The following is a 22731-nucleotide window of genomic DNA, read 5'->3' on the forward strand; positions in this document are numbered from 1 at the left end:
CACTAGAAAACTGACATTCTTCAACCTTTACACACAGAAGCTGCAGGGAAGGCAACTGGGGAGAGAACATTGTTTGGTCAACAAAGATGATCCTTTCAGAGGAAGGGGTTCTCTTCAGTAGGGCTGAAAGTGAATCACTGTAGTTCCAGAGCCAGACCACGCAGAAAAGCTCCCTGCAGCGACCAGGACTTTTCTGATTGAACAAGCTCTTTATCTACAGGTAGATGGAGGCAGGGTTCCTGAGTTAGATTTTCTGCTGAATTAAATGTTTAATCAGGAAAATATTGAAGAACATCTCTGTCTCTGTCTCTGTCTCTGTCTCTGTCTCTGTCTCTGTCTCTCTCTCTCTCTCTCTCTCTCTCTCTCTCTCTCTCTGAATGTGCTTGTGTGTGTGTGTGTGTGTGTGTGTGTGTGTGTGTGTGCACATGCATGTGCGTGTATATGTTTGTAGTAGAATAAATTAGTGGGTTTCAAAACTCTTCCTTTGTTTTCTGGCAGTTTGAATCTTCATGTATGTGTTGTACATGTAAACACTGGGAACTGCACGCAAGTTTGAAAGACATTTAACTGTTTGCAAATTAAGAAGGTTAACATATATGCTTCTGTGCAAGCCGGGCGGTGGTGGTGCACGCCTTTAATCCCAGCACTCTGGAGGCAGAGCCAGGCGGATCTCTGTGAGTTCAAGGCCAGCCTGGGCTACCAAGTGAGTTCCAGGAAAGGCACAAAGCTACACGGAGAAACCCTGTCTCGAAAAAACCAAAAAAAAAAAAGAACTTCACTGTGCATTGCAAACCTGACTGTGCTCTGTGCAGATTTCCATGTGTTCTGATATGATAGTGGCCTCCCGAAATGCTATGGGACTATTGAATCACCAAGACAGAAGTCTGGCGCCTAAACAGGGTATGTTGATACAGGATTTTGTATAGTACTATTTTAAGACAGGGAAGAATGGTCCCTGCCTTAAGAACTGTGTTTTGCTGGGCCATTAGTTTTACTTTTCTTGCCCCAATTATTCCTTTCTAAAGGGTCAGTGGTCCAAAGGACTAATGGACTTTTGCAACTGAATCAGGAACCTCTACTTCTAGGTCATGCTTTTTATAGGAGGACCTTGGATTCCCTGCCCTGGTGCTAGACCCACTTTCAGGGTGTTAGGATTTGAATATGGATTGACAACTGTGGGCTCATGTGTGAAATACTTAGTCTCCAGCTGCTGGAACTGCCTTGAGAGCCTCTGGAAACTCCAGAAGGTGGCCCATCTGGAGAAAGAGGTTGTTATGGACTGGTCTTTAAAGGTGAATCTGATCCAAAGCCCCTTCGCTCTCTACTTCCTGATGCCATGAAGTGAATAGCTGTCTCTATGACAACACACTCCCCCTTCCATGAGAGTCTGCCCAAACAGGGATGAACAATCCTGGAGAAAACCCTCTGAAACCAAAAGGCAAAAAAAGAACTTTTCCTTCATTAAGATGTCAATCTCAGGCACTTTGTCAGAGCAATGAGAACAGTAAATAACATGCAGGGTCTGTAAGCTTCTCTTTCCTGGGCTAGTTCTCTTGCCATAATCCTCACCAATGGCATCTGTGTCCGGATCCCTGAGGCGCCAGACTATGGAGATACGAAGATGCTGTGAATGTGTTCTCATGTGAGGGCCCCTGTAAATACAGACAGGTGAAGAGATGGGACAAGGGCTGGGGCTTCATTTTTTCTCTTCCGTCTCTGTCTTTTCTGTAGCAGCCAACTCCAAGAAGCCCAAAGATTCTGAAATGAAGCCCATGCCTCTATAGTTATTATATGCTAATATAGTTGTAGATATAGAAGCTGTGTTAGGAAATAGTTTCTGCCTTGATTACCAATGAAAATATTTTAACATAAAATGGAACCCCCAGTTCTGTTCTTCCCCTTGGGCTCTTCCAATGTGAGGATACTTATAATTTTGTGTCTTTGTTTCAAGTTGTTTTGTCCTTCTCTCTCTTGTTCCCCTTTTTCTATGTAAGATAGGAAGGCAGATAAGGGAGGAGAGGGTGAGGCATTGATAAACTAATCAATGACTTTGGTCCCTAACAGGCTCCACTTATGGGCTTGTGTGTAACTACCACTTCTTCAGCCTCTGTAGAGAATACAAGGAGATTTTGATATTCTCCTTGCTTGGCATGTTCAGAGGAGACTCACCAATATGGCTCTAAATTCCAGAATTGTTGGCTCTCAAGTTAGCCTCAGTGTGTCCCTGGTCCTAGTCACAAGCTGATCGAAATGTCCCAGCTCTTTTTATTTGTCGCTCTGAGACTTCTTGCCATCTTAACAAGCTTTAACACAGTGTCTTTCATCCCTCCAACAATGTTCCTGTGCTCTTGCTGCTTTGATGCTAGACTCACAGCCACCAACTGATGCAAACATCGACTCCCGTCTTGTCCATCTTCTGAACATTTACTCCTTCTTGAAGATGCAATTCATGATTTCTCTCTTCTTTAGGAGTAGGAGGAATGATATAGTCTTTCAGGCATTTAGAATTGGATTTCAATTCAATGACTTGTTACATATGACTATGTTACCTCATATGGGTCACTGAACCTTTCTGAGCCCCAGTCAATCTATAAAGAGATGTAAAACATGCTTTCTCTGAGACAATTAAATTATGTGATTGATGTACACCATGTAGTATGCTTTTAGATTGCGTCTCAGATTGGCTCCAAAGTCAATCTAAGCACTTCTTATATGTGACCATCATATCTGTAAGAACAAACCCCAGGCCCGCATTAGCAAGAGCAGCATCATAAGGATGCTAGGCTGTAAAAGCTCAAGTACTTTTGAGTGTTATCTGTTAGATAAGTTTTAGGAAAGTCAGAGAATGTGCCAGAGAGATGGGTTGAATGTAAATTGAGACAAGTATTTTAGATTAAATGAAGAAATCTGACCTACTTCCAATTTTTGAATTCTAGGGTAGGGATCTAAGCTTCTCATCTTTTAGATAAAGCATAATTCAACATCTTCAAGCACCTCAGCCAAGCTTGGTGGTGTGCACCTTTAATATCAGCACTCAGGAGGCAGAGGCAGGAGGATCCCTAAGGCCAACCTGGTCTGCAGAAAAACCCCATTTCGAAAAACCAAAAACCATACATCTTAAAGAACCTCATTTCAGCAGAAACAAAGCAAAGATACATTGCCAAGAAAATGTTAAGACTTCCCTCATTACCACTATGCAACAACTTAGTCACCAAAGCAGGCTGGCTGTCATGTTAGTCATGTCCAACAGGGCCTTATGCTTTGAATCAAGTGAGAATATTTATAAACCATATTCTTGATTCTCATCCCCCTTCCCCAAACTATACAACTGTTTCATAAGGATTTTACTGAGTGACTGCATTCTAAAATGAAATTCTTATGAGTTAGGCAAACTAATGATATAATATTATGCCAAGCTATGGGTTCTCCAGTTGCGTGTATACAAGAATAAACGAGGCAAGTTCCTAATCGGCAGAGACCAGGCTTGTGAAAATTGCCAGGATTGTCCCTAACACAGTGCTGCCCTGCAGAGAGGCATACTCACAAACCACTATCCATTCGGGTCAGGGCTGCCATATTCCAACCGAGAACCCTTGTTTGAAGATGCACGGCATGTTCATACCAGAGCTAGAAGGCAGGCAGCAGTGTGGACAGTCTCCAATTAGGCAGAAGATTTTAATCTGCTTTGCAGAACTAATCGAATGGTTGTGCTTCCCCAGTGTTCACGTGAATTGCACCCTAGCTGGAGGTTAACGGACTAAACAATAGCAGCAGCAATTAAGTGGATGTAAATGAATGTGATAGGCTAATTCTCACAAGGAGAACATCAATGTGTCAGTGTCAATGCGCCAGTGCCTGGGATAAAGGAAGAATTGACTAGGACACAGATGGAGTGAGCGGCAATCCTGTGAGAACAGGGATGCCTCAACTAGACGAGTTTGGAAATTCTTTGGATATAAGCAAGAGGAATAAAAATGAGTAACGACCACAGTTCTCTTCTACATGTCTTCCAGTGGGAGGAAAAGAAAGAAAACACCACACTTTCCCATAAATATGTTCACAGTATTATGCCTCACGTATAGCTTGACTAGGAAATGGATTGCTGGATGTGGAGCAGGGCAAAGCACAAATCTACTAACAATAAGGAGAAGAACATTTTCATGACTGGGGAAGCCGAGACCTTCAAAGAAGACAAGTTTCTCAGGTCTTTTTCATATTTGGAAATGAGGTCTAGCTGACAGAATTAGAAAGCTGCCCAAGTTTATTGCTGGCAGGTTTCAACAGAGTCTGGGAAGACTGCGGTTGTGGAGCAATAGGAAAATGGAGTTTTACTTTAAGTTCTCATCTTTTGCACTTTTTTGAGGGGGGGAGAATTCCAGCGTTTAATACATGGTATAGGACTTGAAGACAATGTGAAACCTTTAAGAGTCACTTGCTTTGTGGGTCTCGAAAATCCTGTCTAGCACCTGCAGGCATTATTTAAAGGCATCTCAAGCTGTTTGGAAGACTATTAAATGGGTTCAGCTGGACTTTGCCTTCTGCTCTTGGGGCATCTCACAGTTCCTCTAAAATATAGTGAGGAAGGAGGAAGTTCTAGGCCAAGTCTTCTGGCCACAAGTGAGCCAAAAATCTGCCTTTCTTTCTTAGCTACTTAGAGTAAAGATCACTGGGTATATTAGCTCACTAGCCTATGATGGATAGGATAGGCCTGGTTCCTAACATAAGTCAGAGCTTGTCAGAAAGCATTCAATGGAGGAGAGAAAGCCAGATGCATGAAGAGGAAGAAGGACAATTATAACACCACTTATGAAATAGTCTGTACTGAAGAATTCTTTCCCAATAGGCAGCTGTAGCATTGGAGCAAACCAAGGCAAATTAATCTTGATTGGTAGATTGAGGAAATAAAGGAAGAATTTATCTATTATTCAGAAAAGGAAGGCAATTACAAACAATTCAGGGAGCTGTTCATATGTTCATATGAGCTGGAAAAACATATCAGGCAAAGTTTTGAAAGAATATGATGCCAGGAAGGCCCCAGGTATTTACCGCTACACATGCATGCTACAAAAAGCTATTAATACAAAGCTGCTCATGAATGAAGTGACATATATATTTTTGGTGCTTAACTTTTCTATTTTTTTATGCTAATTAACGGAATTGTATAAGTTTTTGTTTCTGTCAGGATTTCACCTATGACTTTGAATGCTTATATAAATCAATTGTATCAGAGAAAGCTTGAACTTGAACAACTGGATCTATAGGAAGAAATAGTAACTTAAGGCCAGTTCAATTAGTTAAACAGCTAACCTCACTCAGCCTCTTTGCCCTGCCACTGTATAGGTAAAACCACACTGAGGTGGAAAGAGTACAAATGACATCTTATTTGGCAGATTTAGACAGAAGCTTTGCAAACATTGCAAATTACCTATCCTTTCTAACAAACCAGGTAACAAACAGCAATGGGTGGCAGAGGCTGTGCTACCATGCTTCAGTGACTTCCATGGTACCAGAAATTTTTTGAGGCACAAAATCTTTAATGTTGCAATGTAGCAACCCAGAATCAATCAGATCTGCATGCATATTTGAAGACATGAGTAGCAATTACGTATGAACTGGCAAGAGGGAAGAAAAGTGAGTGTAAAGTAAAAAGTTCAAACAGTCTTAGAAATCACTGGACAGTGAGTTGACATAACAAACTCTCACGATGGGAATAAATGTGAAAACACGAAGCATGAGCACTAGGGTTCATAAACAAACAGCATGCGTCACGAAGAAGGAAAGAAGTGTAGCATGGACTTGACTTCGTGGAGATAGATAACTGGTTTCATCTGAATGTAGAAGCAATGCTTCAGACATAGCTGCAGTTAGGGAACACATTTCAATTTACTTTGCTATTGTTTGCAAGTGACAGTGATTGCAGAAAGACTTTATTCTGCCTGTGTTTGGATTAGGTAAAAATGTAATGGAGTTCTGCTGCAGCTGACTTAGAGGGTGAGAACAAGAAAACTTGAATTTTTTTAAATCAAAGAAATATCAGCACAAAGGATCAATCTGTAGTAGTGTTCTTGGTGAAATTATAAAAATAACAGAGTTCACTAAATTATTGATTCTTGTTAAGCAATAGCAAGAGTCACTCTTTGCTCTTATTTAGTCCCCTAATTTCTGAGTCATACTAGCACCTCGGGGAGTCAGCATGGACTCAATGGAAAACAAAAACATATCTGATTGTACTGAAGAACTTTGGTTTGCTTCCCTGAATGAACGCAGTCTAACCATGGGGAAAGACCACTTTCACAACATCTAATTTAGTTTTCCAAAGAAGAAAAGGGTTTTGTGCGGTGAACATAATATGCACAGGCAGTTCACATAGGACAGAATATGTTTAATTAATTAATGCTAAGTTTCCATCAACTTAAAATGGTTATTTAAAAATTATTTTAGGTATAGAAAATTTCTGTTGTGGCAAAAACAAAGCAAAGCCTGAATATATTTTTGGTTCAAATTTCAACTCCAAACTTAATACAAAGAGCGTGAAGTGAAGAAAAAGGGGAAAAGGAGAAGGAGGGAGACAGATGACATGGACGGTGGTGGTGCCCAGCAGCAATCCCAGCACTTGTGCAGAGGAAGCAGGTGAACTGTGAATTCCAGCCCAGCCTCAGCTACAAAGTGAGACCATGTCTCAGAAAGCCAAAAAAGTAATGAAAAGTCAAAAGGAAAAAGAAAAGAAAAGAACACCAACAGATAGAGTGGGAGGAGAAGGGGAGGGTGGGTGAACTCTAACTCTAGTTAATCAACCTGTCTGACTCATCTCGACCAGAGGTTGGTGCTGGGTTTCTTCCTTTATCATTCTTTCACGTCACACCCTGTTGTTTTGAGGCAGAGTCTCTCTGTCATGAGCCTGAAGCTCACCAATTTGATCATCCAGCAAATTTCAAGGATATTCCTGTTCCTCCCTCTCCAGCACTGGGATTACAGGTGTGTGTCACAGCTTTTTTTCATAGGGGCTGAGGGTCTGAACTCAACTTCTCAAGCTTGAATATTTCCTCACTTGAATCTTGTTTTTAAAATGCTTTAAAACTGTTTTGAGATATGGAAGAAAATAGCTGTAATTTCCTAATAGTGGTAATAAATAATAATATTGCATATGTGTATAATTTTACGTATACATGCAGTCTACCTTTGCACATTTGGGGGTGATAAATCAAATTAGCAGCACCATTGACCATCAACACCAAACACTAGTCTATGCAATCTTTGTTCTGTGATCAAAAGCAAAGTAATAACAAAACTGTTTAAGTAAATGATTAGCCATTTTCACATGGGCCCATTCTTTATGCAAACCTTTTTTTTTTTTTTCTGGGAGCAAAATGCACTGACTAGTTTATTTTGAACTTGAACTATTTCACTTCAGTGCATGTCTTTCTACTCATCATATGCTAGCCTGTTTACTTGCTCCAAGTCTAAAATGATAACAGACATAAGGCACTTAGTATAAGTTCTTGTATGTGTGCTAAGGGTGCTGGCCATCGGACAGGTGGTCATATATACACATCAGATGCATCCTATTCTCAGCCTGTTGTACCATGTTGGTAGATGATACCTTGGCCTCTTCTAGGGTACTGATTAATTTTTGTCAACCTGACATAAACTAGAGTCATCTGGGAAGAGGGAACCTTAATTGAGGGAGAGCACCCATCAGATTGGCTTATGGGCATGTCTCTGGGGGCATTTAGTTGATTAACAATTTATGTGGGAGGGCCCAGCCTACTATGGGTAGTATTACTTCTGAACATGTAGTGCAAGGTTGTGTAAGAAAGCAAGCAGGTCAAACCATAGAGAGCAAGCCAGGAACAGCGTTCTTATGGATTCTGTTTTGCTTTCTGCCTCTAGATTCCTGTTTTGAGTTCCTGCCTTGACTGTCCTCAATGATGGAGGTAATTGAAGATCCAAATAAATTCTTCCCTTCCCCAAGTTGCTTTTGGTCAGAGTTTTATCACAGCAACAGAAAAGCAGAGTGGTGCATCTAGGATACAAAGTACTGTCTCTTAGATCCCCAGGATTCTCCATCAGCCACTGTACACCATGGATGATGAAAGGATAATGAAAAACGGAAGCTCCTTTTTGGGTCTCAGTGAAGAGATGCTACCAAGCACTCTGATTCTAATTGTCATTATTTTCTACTTGGCTTATAACCTACGGACCATGTTTCTGCCCACAAGAATATACAAACATGTTGGATATGAAGCAAACTTTTGTGGAATATTCTTGTAAATATACATACTTGTACATGGTGGAATATGTAGAACTAATAGTATAAAACATTGAGTCTATGTCCATGACTTTATTGCAGTGTGCTAATGTAACAGCACAGGCTTTTTTAAAAAGATGTAGTTATAATTTAAATTTAAATAAAAGTATTTTTTAAAAGAATAGAATGCTTCCAAGGAAGACGAGTGAGTTTTTACTAGTGAATCGTGGGATGAAAAACGCAGGCACAGAATTTAATAATGTTGTACTAACAGTGCATACAGTTGCCCTCCCATGCCTCCTGCCCTTGCCATGATCTTTATTAGCTTTGTCCTGATAATGTGACCTTACAGAGCTCTACCCAGCATTAACAGCCACATAAAACCCACAAACACACAGGGAACTGGCGCAGCCTTTTCATATTTAGGATCATACTCAAGCTTATGAATCAGATTTTTCTATGTGTGGACATGACAACTATGGAAAAACTGTAATTTAGGACATATTCTCTTTATCCTTTTATGTAGAATTTCCCTTTAATGTGATGCAAATGACAGGAAGAAATACATTCAGTGAATGTTAAAGCCTTCCCATTAAAAATTCTGTATGCATTTTACATTCTAATTCACGTATAGTCAAAAACCCTGATAAAATCACAGTGCTGATTTGACTGCTGCACTTATCGTATTAATGAGGATACTTTATGCCTTTTGAAAATTGGGATCTGGTCCATTATGTGATTGTAAATGATGTGATTGTATCACTTAGATTTGTTATTCAATCCCACCCCTCCCTCCAGTCAGCTTCGTATATGAGAAGATTCATCGGTGAGCCAGGACTCAGGCTGCAAACCTGAACAGCAAATGAGACCCTGCTTCTCTGTAGTTCTGTTTAGGAGTGAGATACACACACACACACACACACACACACACACACACACACACACACACACACACACACACACACACCATGTGTAAATAAATGCTATTTTCTTTCTCACTTAAAAATAAATATTTTTCTTCCTTCAAAAAACACAAGGAAAGGCTTGCCAAGGAAGTCAAACAAAAGGAAGAGGTGGCTGGCCAGCGGCTCCGGAGGCCTATGTCTGCTCCACAGCCAAGCAGACGCAGTCATCCTTCACGGGCTCCCACTCGTGGATTGAGGACCCCTTGAGCCCATTTCCCTCCTTCCTCTCAAAACAAGCGAACGTTTGGAGAACTGTCACGGGCCAAGCTTTCTTGTCAGGCAAGGTGGGGAGGGGAGGCAGAAGAGGGTGGTGTCACCACACCATACCATAAAGGCAGAGCACATTATGTCATGTGACTCCGTGTGTTTTACTTCTTTATTTTTTATTTTGTCTTACCACACAGTCATCCCTGACCCCCAGGAGCACCCAGGTTTGAACAGATCTGCTAGTATTCTTGGGTTTCTTTCTATCACAGGACCTTCTGCTCTGGGGTCCAAAGCAGTGAGTGAGGATGTTTCCACAGGCAAAGGTCAGAGAAGCTCTTTTTCTCCTCTGCAGTTGCACTCCTGTCCATCTTGAGGGAGATAAGTACCTGAGCACGTTCTCTAAATGTTCACAGAGCGTAACATGGCCCTGGCCACAGTGGTTTCCAAACTTCAGATGACAGCCAGTAGGACCAGGGGCTTTTGCCAGGTGTCTTCAATAGCCTGAAAGCATTATTGACCCAACTGCCTCCTTAGTCATGGCTCTCAGTACTAATTCACAGTCCCCTGAGAGAAACAGACACCGAGTTGTTGTCTGGGCTCTTGTTCTTAGCCATTATGGGTGCGTTGGTTTGGATTTCTGAGCTTTTGTGTATGAGGAGTCTCTGACCACCACCCCCACTCCCAGCCCCTCCCCCTCTTTCTCATTTGTCTCCATCTCTTTCTTCTCTCTCTTTTTCATTGTGCTTCTCCTTAAGTCCTATAAAAATGATATTCTGCTGCCAGGATCCTGGAGGAAACAATGTCAGCTGCTGCAACAAAACAGTCTAGTCTGGAGTCCTTGGAGCTCTGTAAATATTGGCACACAAGTTCTTGACATTCACCTGACTTAAATCTGACTTCTTCTAGTATGTCTTGAAAGCCTATTATAGGCTTCATCGAGGACTATGGTTTTTCACAATTCAGATTAAAACATATTTGAAGTCTTTGTGGCATACTGAAATATCAAAATCATAGCACTAACTCCTCACCTCTTGCCCTTGACTCCACTGAGAACCAGAGATGTCTTAGGGAACCATTTGCATATCCTACGTTTTATTTTTTAATGGAACAAAATTATATATCAGAAGAGATCACAGGGAGTCTTTTCTGATGGGAGGTAGGGTTCCCCCTTATTTGAGATTCAAAGTCAATAAGAAGTTTGTACAATCTTCTGGACAAAGCTTGCTACATCCTAATCTCTGTAAATCCACTCTGCTCTGCTCAGCACTCTTGTTAATCAGCTTGGTGGAGCTGCGTTCTTCTCATCTTCTCAGAATTGTCGAAGACAGAGCATTCTGAAGCTGCTGTTCTGAGGGGCTGTTTCTGTGTCTGGTTTCATCTTGCATTCACTCATCCACAGCCTGATGGGTAGAAGAGGATGGCATTTCTGCCACATTTAGGCACGAACACATTATATCATGTTGCTCTGTGTATTTTACTTCTATCTCTTTAAGGAAGAAACTCATTTGAGAAATCTTGGCCTTGCCTTTGGGATAAAAACCATTTACCTTCTTTCCTGCTTGCTGAAAATCATCTCCTCATTCTCTTTCTTAATAGAAAACCCCACTTATTTGCATCTCCTCAGATCCTATTAGTTAGCTCAATTGGCTAATTGTTACAGTTTTAAGAAAGACAAGCCATTTCTTCTTTTTAGCCATTGTGAGTCTATTCTATGGATTCCACAATGGACATTCACCAGCCAGCTTGCTTTCTCTGGAGCCTTTCTGTTTCCATCTGATGTGCAGAGTCATGTCCGTGGCTCATTTCCTTCCCACTCACAGGAACTATGGCAAACAACCCCTCCATAAAGAATAGAGGGGAAAACATTAGGCCTGGAGATTCTGCCTTGGACCAAATAGAGGCAGGTAGAATACTTGCTTTTATAGGACTTTGTCCTGATATTTCTTCCCTCTTGTCTTTTATAATCCCTAATAGTTCTTTAGAAGGAATTTCCATACATAAGATGAATCTCTCCCTCTCTCTCTGGACGATGCTTAGTAAATCAGTGTGTGGAATATTAGCCATGCAGCCCACTCTGAGAGGGATTGCTGCTGAAGCCATGCTGTTTATATGCTGCTCTGTGCCCAACTGTGGATAATAACTGAATTGATTTTACCTGAGCAAAGACAAAGGAACCTCAGGCTGCTTGCTGCAGTATTATGTTCTCAGGTTATTTGGCTTTGAATAGTAAGAGCTGTACTAGAGTACTGGGTCACATTTAGTTTGCTTTACAAAAAAGCACTTGTTGGGGAGCTTACAGTGGATTGCAAGATGTTACTGATGTATGTGTGCAAATATGTCTGTGTGTGTGTGTTTGTGTGTACATTTGTGTATGTATGTATGAACATGTGTTTGTGTGTACATGTATGTATGTGTATGTATGTGTGTTTATGTGTACATGTATGTACGTGTATGTTTGTGTATATGTATGTGTGCATGTGTATGTCTGTGTGTGTATGTGTGTACGCATATATATCTATGTTTGTGTGAGTATGTGTGTGTCATTGTGTGCGTGTGTGCATATGCGTGTGTGTGTGTATGTGTGTGTGTGTGTGTGTGTGTGTGTGTGTGTGTGTGTGTGTGGTGTGTGTGGTGTGTTTAAACAAATGAGTCAATGAACAAGAACAACATGATGTTTCTGGTTTCCAAAACTTATCTCATTTTTCAAAAATATGCTTTTCATAAAGCATCTTAATTAAGGTAGAGATGAAAACTTGACTTTCAGATCCTCTAAAGGAATTTTGAGACTACTATTCCTTAATAAATTGTAACATGACCACAAAGAAGCCAATCTTCGGAAAATACAAGGGGTGTTGACAATGGCCATTGTAGAGAGGGCTCGGTGCATGGCATGTACATCCCAGGTGCTTCCTATCTACTGTCACTAAACTCCTGCACAGCCCCATGAGGTGTGTGTCATTGTCTCAATTTTGTAAATACAGAAACAGTGACAGAGAGAGCTCACAGGTAGTGAATGACAGCCTAGGATTCAAACCAGGAAGCCACAAAAGTTTGAGTCCTGTAAAGTTGAGTTTGGGGACTATGGATGTAGCCCAGAATGGAGTATATATGTAGCCTGGCTTCCACCTGTGGTGATATTTTGTCCCCCAATATATTGTACACCCTAATAAACTTACCTGGCGTCAGAGAATAGAACAGCCACTAGACAGACATAGAGGCCAGAAAATGGTGGTGCACACGCCTTTAATCCTATCACTTGGGAGGTAGAGATCCATCTGGATCTCTGTGAGTTCAAAGCCACACTGGAAACAGGCAGGCATGGTGACTCACACCTTTAATCCCAGGAAGTGATGGCAGGAAGCAGAAAGGTATATAAGGCGTGAGGACCAGGAACTAGAGCCTTTTTTTTAAGATTTTAGCTTTTAGCAGCAGTTCAACTGAGATCCATTCCAGATGAGGACACAGAGGTTTCCAGTTTGAGGAAAGGAGATCAGCTGAGAAGTTGACGAGGTGAGGTTGGCTGTGGCCTGTTCTTCAATCTCTGACCTTTCAATGTTCACCCCAATACCTGGCTCTGGTTATTTCATTTACAAGACCGTTTAGCAATTCATCTTATATCCACCATTAGTAAATAATAATAAAATAGAAAAAAATAACAAAATGAATATGTGAAGGCCTCTGCCTTGTTCAAAGAAAACCTAGCTTCTCAGTGAAAGATCATGTCAGTAAGATGTATGACTGTCCTAAAGAAACTCAGGGAAATGACATGAATTTTTAAGTGATTTAATTTCTCTTATCTATTGTGATTTTTTTCAACTATTTTATTCCTTTGCATTAAGACAACTCAGTAAGTTATCTTGAGCAATGTGAAAATTAAAATATGATGGGAGTTATCTTTAAAACTCTTAAATAAGGAGCATTTCAATGTGGTTCCTTGAGTAACTACCTTACATGGACATCTCCCTCACGAGGTTCTGTTCATGCTCATTATCCTTCTGTGACAGTCAGAAAGCTCAAATCTAGACTCTTGAAAGTGCCAGGGAATTAAGCAGAGGTCTCAGTGTTTGCCTGCACCTAAAATGTACATTTGCCGCACATTCGTATACTGTGGCCACATCCACCTGGAGGTCAGGCCAGAGACACTTTCACTCACTATAATGAGCACCAACAGCCTGTTATACATGTGAAGAACACACTGGGTGTATCCTAGAATTTTGAAGCATCAAGGAATATCAGATTTTGTGCCCCATACATATTCCTTTTTCCTAGAGGTAGTTTGTATCTGGTTCATATAGGATTAAGGATAGTGAATGGAATCATTCACATGGGTTTTATTACCATTGGATTGTGTGAGTAAACATTAAATGGTGTCCAGGAATTACCCATTTATACAGTAGCATCACTATCATAAAACTATGTAGGGCCCCAAAAGAATTCTTTTATCTAGCACTGGACTCAACCAAGTTTTCACTATTTGGTCAATACATCGGCTCAAGAGTGATGAAGTATCACAGTCATGCCATCCTAGCACAATAATTATCTATAATTAATATCACTATTGATCAGGCAGTAGAAAGTCACTATCTGGGTGATATAAGGGTTTTGGGATTTCTTGGAAATGGTTTACAACTTAATTATGTTTCCCTGGGAAATTATAAGATAATTCAATTTGATTTTTTTCCACATTTCACCAATCTACACGGGTAGAAGGAACATTGGGATTTCATTCCTATGTCAGTTCCTTTACAAAGGACTCAGACCCTACATCAGCTGTCATACTGGAATCCCATTCTTTTGGCTTCATAGAATGTAGTGCAGCTAACTGCAGTGGCCTATGGTGTTTCTGCTGGTTTTCATGGCAAACGAAACTGAGGTCTGTATGAAACGTCCTGGTTCGGTGTGTTTGGAGCTGTGTCTTCTGTGGGCCTTCCTCCTCTTATCTGAGGAACAGGGTGGTCCCTGTCGGTTTGTAATGTTGTGCGCTCTAGTTTTACTTGTGGCTCACTTCCGGTGTCTACGGTGATAAAGCTGACAGTGTGACATCTCTATGCATTGCTAGGTCTTGCATTACCAGGTAGATTTGATTCCAAAAATCTGGGGTGAGGCTTGGGCTCGTGGCTTTCTAATAATTCCCAAGTGGCCCTGAAGCTGGCCTCTGCCCAAGGGGTTTAGTAGCAAAGGTCTAAATGATACCCGATCCAGAGGGAGATAGACTGGTAATATTCCACTTTTCTTCTCCCCTAGAGCTGGGATTCCCAACTCCACCTCTGCATAACACTGCCCCATGCCTCCTCATTGCAAGCAGAACTGAGCCTTTCAAGAAGACAGGTATATCCATAGATAGCACAAATCCCTTCTCAGAGAGGGAACCACAAAGCTCATCAGGAAGGATCTGGGCCTCTGTGCCTGCCTTTCCCCACTCTGCTGAAATATGAAATAAATGAGGCGGAGTTTAATTTTAGGGTCTACAAACTTGTAATGTGTTCATCATTTCTGCTACCATTTTGCATGGCAGGCTGAAGTTGGCAGACACGTTTTGAGAGGAAAGCTGCAGGTAAGTTCTGGCTTAATGAAGCACTCAGCGAGGAGAAAGTCGGGCCACGTTCAGAACAGAGATTTTCTGTGTGGAAGCTGGTTTCTTTTTCTCCTTCCTAGGGATGGCTTCTTGACCCCAGTTGGTCTGTGCCAGAGTCCTGCCCCAGAGTAGTTTCCATCTTTTCCCCTGGGACTCCCCTTCCCACGAGGCTGGGTAAGGCCACTGGAGGGATCCTACATGACTGTCAGGAGCAAGAAGATAAAGGCTATTTTAAGGAAGAAATAAAATCAAATAATTTCAAATCCAAATCAGTGGCTTTTACAAGAAGAGTTCTAGCTGGCTGTCAATGGGCATCTTTTCATAATTCTGAACATTTACAAGCCTATCTTCGCTTTCTTAAAGCTTCTGAGAACCTTGCATGGATCAGCATTTCTAGCTTCCACTTTCTGAGTGCTAAATAAGAATTATAAAAAGAAATTTAATAATTCTCATCCTATAGTTGACAAAATACAGAAAAGTTTTCATATCTGTTACTCTTTCTGCCTTTTACAGACATATGCTTTTACAGCATCCATGGAAAGTAACACACACACACATACACACACACACACACACACACACACACACACACACTCACACCCTCATGCGCGCGCGCGCACACACACACACACACACACACACACACACACACACACACACACACGCTCCATGTGGGTTAGTATTTTTTCTCAGTAACAAATGACATTCATTCCTAACAAGCTGAAATTGTGAAACAAAAATCCTCCTTTTTGTGGCTCACTCTCCCTGAACTCCATTTTCCACTTTCTTCAAACTTCTTGGCACAGGAAATGAATTCCGTGTAACTTTGGAGGACCGTAAATACGTTCATCTCATGTTCTCCAAATTTTGCATTCCTCTATAAATCATGTGGGCATGACCCAGCCCAGCTATTCATTATAAATCCTTTTCTTTAAAAGAGCAGCTTCTGTTTTTCCTCATTTTTGATAGATCCTACCACAAACTTCAAGTAGAGTAAGTGCAGACGACCATAACACTGTTCTCACACGGAGGGTATTTTATTAAGTCCAGCAGTTAAAAATGTACAAAGTTCCTTGTAATAATCCATTCATTCTGTTCTCGCCTGATTCTTGGAGTAAGCCTGCACAATTATTCAAATCCCAGCTTTTAGCTACAGCATACACCTCGCCATGGGGCTATGCCTCTGTAATCTCGCTTTGGTCTTGCATGTCAAATGGAATTAACTCCCATAAGAAATGTGTGCGAAGACAACCCAAAGTGTCTAATCCTGCTGCTGTCTTAAATTTTTGAAACTCTGAGCTGTCATCTTTTTCTAGTGCTTTGTTGAACTTCTCACTTATGCTTCAGTCCATCTAAGTCTGAAGTTTAAGAAAATTTGCATTTTTATATATTTTTCTGGTTATGTTTTCTCTGAACCATTTCATGTTTATGGGTTTTTTTTTAAAAAAAAGACAAAAAACAAAAAATAAACAAGAACAACACAAAAATCTTACTTAAAAATCCAAGAAAATTATATATGCAGAGGAATTTCAACAAGAGAATTCACTTTTTCCCAGAGAATTTACAACCCAAGTTGAGGTTCATCAGCTAACTTCTAACAGAGATGTGAGTGTGTACATGTGTGCGTGGGTATGTGTCTGAATACTGTAGAAGAGGGAAGGGGATAATGATATCATTACTACTTTTCCTTAGCCACTCAACCTAGCTAATCACAAAAGCTAATTCTGTCTCGATTAAATCTCAAACTGCATCATCTCCCTGGTGAATAAAATGCCCTGTGCAGTGGCTGGCAGAGTTTACTTGTAAGCTGCATTGAGTAGATTAGCTCAATGAGTAATTTTATGCCTTCTTCCATTTCTAGTGAATGAACTGTTTAAAACTCTTGAGTGCAGGTGTGACCTCTTCCTTCTTCATGATATCCTGAACTTCACTTCCCCACCTTCTGCAAGACTCCCAGAAATAAGTACTCTAAAATAACAGTACCCAGAAGGCAGAGCTTCATACCTTATGCATTCTTATCAATGAGCAAGGATGGCTTGCTTGATTCCTCTAGAGGGAGGTATCCCTCTGTCTCAGTTTATCAGTTCTGTCATTCACCTGGTGCTGCCCAGATCTTAGAGCTTCTCCCAAAGCCCGTGTCTTCTCTCTGATCATTATACACAACATGTATTTAAATTGCCAGCAGTTCCACATTGCGGGTTCCTCGAGGTGTCTTGACTAAGTGAGGTGTGGAAGGAAAAACTGTAAGTTGTTGTGGTGGATATTTAATAAGTGGTAAACCACAGCTTTTTCCATTTGAAAGTTAATTAAGACCACTAGCTGACCAAGCTTCTGCACAAAACATGTTCATGGTTTAGCCATGGAAACAGTCACAACAATGCTCAGCTAAAACTAATGCCTTTAAGAGATATTACCCCTGATCATTCCCGAATGCTTAGTTCTTTTGGTTTGTTTAATCAAGGAGTTGCCACATGGCCATCATCTCCTTTGCAACTTCAAAGTTTTATTTACATCCTGCCAGCAGGAACTAGAATGAAAGGCAATGTTAGAGGCTGACTTCATAACCAAGTTTTATTTTCATTTTTTTTTGTATTTTTTGAGTGTGGAGTTGTGCAAGTACTTGGGGGTGGTGTACAAGTGCACGTGGCATAAATGTACATGCATATGTGTGTACATGGATGGCAGGCTCGGGTGCTGTTCCTCTGGAACCATCCATATTGTTTTTGAGGCAAAGCCCACCAGTGCAGCTAGGCTGGTTGGCCAGATACCCTCAAGATTGTCCTGTCTTTGCCTCCCAGGAACTGGGATTACAAGCTCATTTTACCAGTCCCAACTTTTTTCATGAAGTCTGGGAACCCAACTGAGGTCCTCGTGTTGAACAGCAAGGCCTTACCAAGTGGGCTATGTTCCTAACCCAATAAGTTGTATTTTGAATAAATTTCGTATGTAAAATGTCTCTTTTAAGATAATCAGCTCTTATGCTCACTTGGATTTCTTTGTATAGATAATAGTGACTTGAATATATATGTCAGCTAGTTTCAAACACAGGAGAAGTTAGCCCACTAACATTATTAACTTATGCTACCCAGATTTTGTGTGTGTGGAAGAGTCTTCTTTTAGTGACAATGTATTATATTCCTGTGTGTTCACTGCTGCTTCACAAGGAGAACTCAGCGAGAAGACACTATATTTTACTGCACCTTGTCCTTTCAACATCTGGTTCATGAACTTCGTGCCTTCTTGAGTATCTGAGCGATAGTCTCAGATCCATCCATCTTTAGACAGCTAGGAGAAGGAATAGTAAAGTAGGGAAAAACGTGTCGAGGCACATTGAGGTAGCTGGGTCTCCAGGAGCGGATGTGACTTGGAGACATGAGATGGGCAGTTTCAAGCTGCGCTTCACAGGACGATGAGAATTCTGTTTCAGATCACTCTTGCTAGTGGGCCTGCAATGAGCTCCATCCTCTCCTTCCATTTTAAACCATTGTACTCACTTTGGGGCTATTAAGAGCAGTTATTACAAGAAGTCGGTCATTTCCTACTCTTTTATCCACCCACATTACAATGAAACTTTAAGAATGTTCCTGGGAGAATCTGCAGCTAAAATCCTACTCTGCTCTTGGCAGAACTTGGAAAAAAAAAATGACAGGAAGATACAATGGGACAAATAATCAGCATCTCATCTCCTACCTGTGTCATCATTTAACCAGATGGAAGAAAGCTGTGTCATAGTCCAAGAGCTAGATGAATACAAACCTAGATTTAGAACATTTTCCTGCTTAATCTGAGTATTAAACAATCCTAGAGAATTTTAGACACAATTATTCCAACCTCACAATCCCTGTAGGTCATCACTTCTGGCTTGTTTTTAGTCTAAGACATGACACACACTGATCTCTGCCAGTAACAGTTTGGTGTTTCAATTTTCCTCACTGGTTACTTTGAATAAAAAAATCCATTTCTTTCTTTCTTTCTTTCTTTCTTTCTTTCTTTCTTTCTTTCTTTCTTTCTTTCTTTCTTTCTTTCTTTCTTTTCTCTTTATCTCTCTCCTCTCTCTCTCTCTCTCTCTCTCTCTCTCTCTCTCTCTCTCTCTCTCTCTCCCTCCCTCCCTCCCTCCCTCCCTCCCTCCCTCCCTCCCTCCCCTTTCCCTCCTCTGAGCTGTTCTAATTTGATTAGAAATGCAGAAATGCCCAGCATCTGACTAAGATCAGGTAGGGAGACTAGAGAGAACTCCATCAAGAACCAAGACTCCTGAAAGGGTCTTTTGGACACAACAGAACAAGTCTTTATTTATTATCTCATGGATAACAAAATGGGAAGCAGGCAAGACTGTGCAGCAGCCATCCTTTCAAGCCCAGCTAACTTAGTGAAACACCCCATCCCCAGGGTGTGAACAGACCGCCCCTTGGCTGAGTGTCAGCCTGCTCTCCCGCTGCTAGTTCGCCAGGCCAACAAAAACAAACAAGCACAACAAAAACGTGCAGCATGAGCAGAGTGTCCTCAGAAAGAGCCACTGCAGGAGCCTGATTCTCAAAGCAAACTGGATTTGCAGTCCAAACAAAGGCTTGGGCAGGTTTCCTTGGCCTCAGCTACCGGCCAGCAACAGGACTCCTGCCTTGAGGTGTGTCAGGAAACTTATAAGACTCACTAGGCTCAGGCCATCTATGTCTTCTGTGATTCTCCAGAGAAAGGAATCAATTTCCTCACATACCAAATGTGGGCGGGGGGTGATGAACATTTATGTTAGTCTGTCATTTCTTTCCTGTAGAAGAAAGTGGTGGAGACAGGGATGCGGGAAGCACGCCTTGTCCAGCCATGAGACTTTTCCAAGCATAGGAAACATCGGCATTCTGTAGTTAGTAGCTACACGGAGATTTGCTTGGTAGAATATTTCATCTCGTCGTATGTGTCCACTATAGCATATAGACTCCCCTGAGAACATCGAAGAGTAATAGAGAAAGAATAAGAAAAAATGATGAAACCTACATGTGGCATGTGTATTTTTATCCCTGCCACTTAACTGAGGGCTTGGCTAACGTGTTGTGGTGTGTGGTATGACTGAGTAGAATTATGAAAGGCCCTGTTCTTGTCATCTGTTTGTTTTTAAGTGACATTCTTTCTCTTCCTTAACACCCACATCAAGCCCATCACTGTGGTGATGGTATAGGGTGCACACACAACAAGTTGTGGTATCAGAAAGACCTGTCCAGAATATGTAACACCCTCCCTGACAATAAAGATTATACCTCTATGAGTGTTAACAATGTCTAAGAGATGGATAGTGTAAAGATGGGACATGCTTTTCTTAGCCTGTGGCATAACCAAAATACAGAGCTACTATCTGGCATGAATGAAGAAATGACATTCTTCTGAGGTACAGAAACCAGTAGATTACTTGGCACCTCTGGACATTATCCAGCTGTTTTTGTGCCCATTCACAGGTTTCTGGATGTGTGACCAAAGGCAATGATGAGTAGGGGTGCAGGGAAGCCAGAAGCAGAGAGCAGGAATTACATAAGCTCTATAAACCGAGTCCCGGTCAATAAAATGGGCCAGAGCTCTCTAAGTCCTAGAGCTATAGGTAATGAATAGGGCAAAAAGCTGGGTCCACCAGAGGTAGTCCCGTGAAAAGAATGCCTTAAAAAATAAGAGAAAATGCATAATCCGTGTCTTTGAACAGAGCCTGTTCTCTCTGCCTGCCTTCTCCTCCAAGCCTCAGAGGAGGCGCCTCTGGAGTAATTGGCTGTGAGGGCTTGGCATCTATCTGTTGAGAAATAATCTTTGTCAAAGGGCTCTGGGGTGATGGTGTGAGGCGTTTATTAGTGATCTAAGGCAACAGAAGTTGCCTCTGGTGCTTATTGACTGTTTCTTGCTGGAGGCACAGAAATACACAGGCACGAAAGGGTGAGTTACTGTGGTTGCTGCTCTCTGGACCAGCAGGGACTTGGCAAGCTCTTGGAGGACAGAGTGTCTTGCATCAATCAACACTGACCCCTCTGGCTGAATATGTACAGGCATAACGAGGCTCCTAAATTAGCCTCTGTTCTCCTTAGCGGGATGGATGGAAGATGCAAGCCATCCCTCGAGGAGCAGGAAATGTGTGTGGTGGTGGATTGAGCTGCGTTCTGAAACCCAGACTATCCCTTTCTGCCCAAAACAGGTCTGAAATGTCTTCATTTTCCAAGGACCTATTAAAGAATGGGCAGGTAAGACTAAAGCACAGAACTGTTGATTTGACAAATGGAAATGGAATATGGTGTCTAAGTTCTCAGTGTAATATTTCCCCTGTGCATTGATCAGGTAGACATGTGGATCCTTGATCAGAGGGGCAAGACAGAGTACTACATCAGCAGATCACCTAGAAATGTGTTTACTAATGTTGTCATTGGTTATTGATGTACCCATAGACCTAATTTAGGTATCCTAATGTACCCAAAGACCCAGCTAAAGGTCACAAAATCCATGAGTCATATGAAAGGCATCCTCGTAGCATATGGGAGGACAACCGTAAACAATGCTCTTATGCTTGAGAAATATTAGCCTACATCCAGGGTTTTTTTTCTCCTTAGGTAGCAAAAATTTCTCCTTGATGAAAAAAAGGAAGGATGGAGGATACTACTGGAAAAAGCAAACCTTTGTGCCTCATATTTTCTGGCCTTTTCTCCCCTACTGGTCCCATGACAATAATTTTAATGCCTTGCAGAGAGCTATCAGTATTCAAAAAGCTAGCAAGAGGAGTAAATCAATTAGTTCAGCCCGACTTCCATGCTATTTTTCTTTGCTTGCTTTCCATAAGGCATAATCGCATCATGTGGATGCCTGCTCCCAAAGAGCATGTTACATAACCTTCACTGGCCAGCTGGGGTGTCCCAGACTTAAGGAGGCCATATAGTATGGCTAAAGCAATAGAAACTTGATCCAGCTAATGCCAAAGTGGACCTAGGAGACTTGGTACACACATGTCCATAGGTGAGCATCACCACCACATCCACTGGACAGAGAACTGAGAAGTGCCCAGAGGAATATTTATTTCTCAGAGTTATCAGGTCTGCTCAATATTTTCCTTCTGGAGAAGGCAGGGTAAGAGCTTCAGAGGCCTGTGGTACTCTGGGTATCCTCCAGGGTTCCATTCTTAATACCTAACATTTTAGGGAACACTTAGTATCAGTTGTTGTTATACATACTTAGCAGATATTAACACACTTAAAGTCTCTGGAAAACCCCATGAAATATGTTTCTTGTACTCTTGTTTTTGAATGAGGAATTTAAGGTAAAAAGAGATGTTCTGTTCTTCTAAGGTCATAAAACTAGCATGTGGTAGAAACCAGATTCAAATCTTGGCTATCCAAGAGAATTTGCCCCTAAAATTATAACATTCTTCATCTGATGTGGGTATATTGCAGGGAGACTGGAAAGTGAAGATGGACTTTCCATCAACTATCTTACTATGAATTTCTTTTGACTACATGGGTTGGAACTAATTAAGGCAATCTGAATTTGAAGAGCAGTGATGATATTTCTCCTTTTACTGTGGGCACTATATCTACACACACACACACACATACACACACAAAATCAAATAAAGACCAGGGACAAATTACAGATTTGAAGGACTGCTTATGTGGGAGCCACTTAATAACATGGGTATACAAGGTAGCCTTAGTGATCAAAAGTCTGAGGAAACTTTGACTTTTACAAAGCAATAAAGGACAGCGAAAATATTGATTACGTGTTGC

The sequence above is a fragment of the Peromyscus californicus genome, unplaced genomic scaffold (assembly GCF_007827085.1).
Source record: "Peromyscus californicus insignis strain IS unplaced genomic scaffold, ASM782708v3 Scaffold_13__1_contigs__length_99412109, whole genome shotgun sequence".
In the NCBI taxonomy this organism is placed as follows: domain Eukaryota; kingdom Metazoa; phylum Chordata; class Mammalia; order Rodentia; family Cricetidae; genus Peromyscus; species Peromyscus californicus.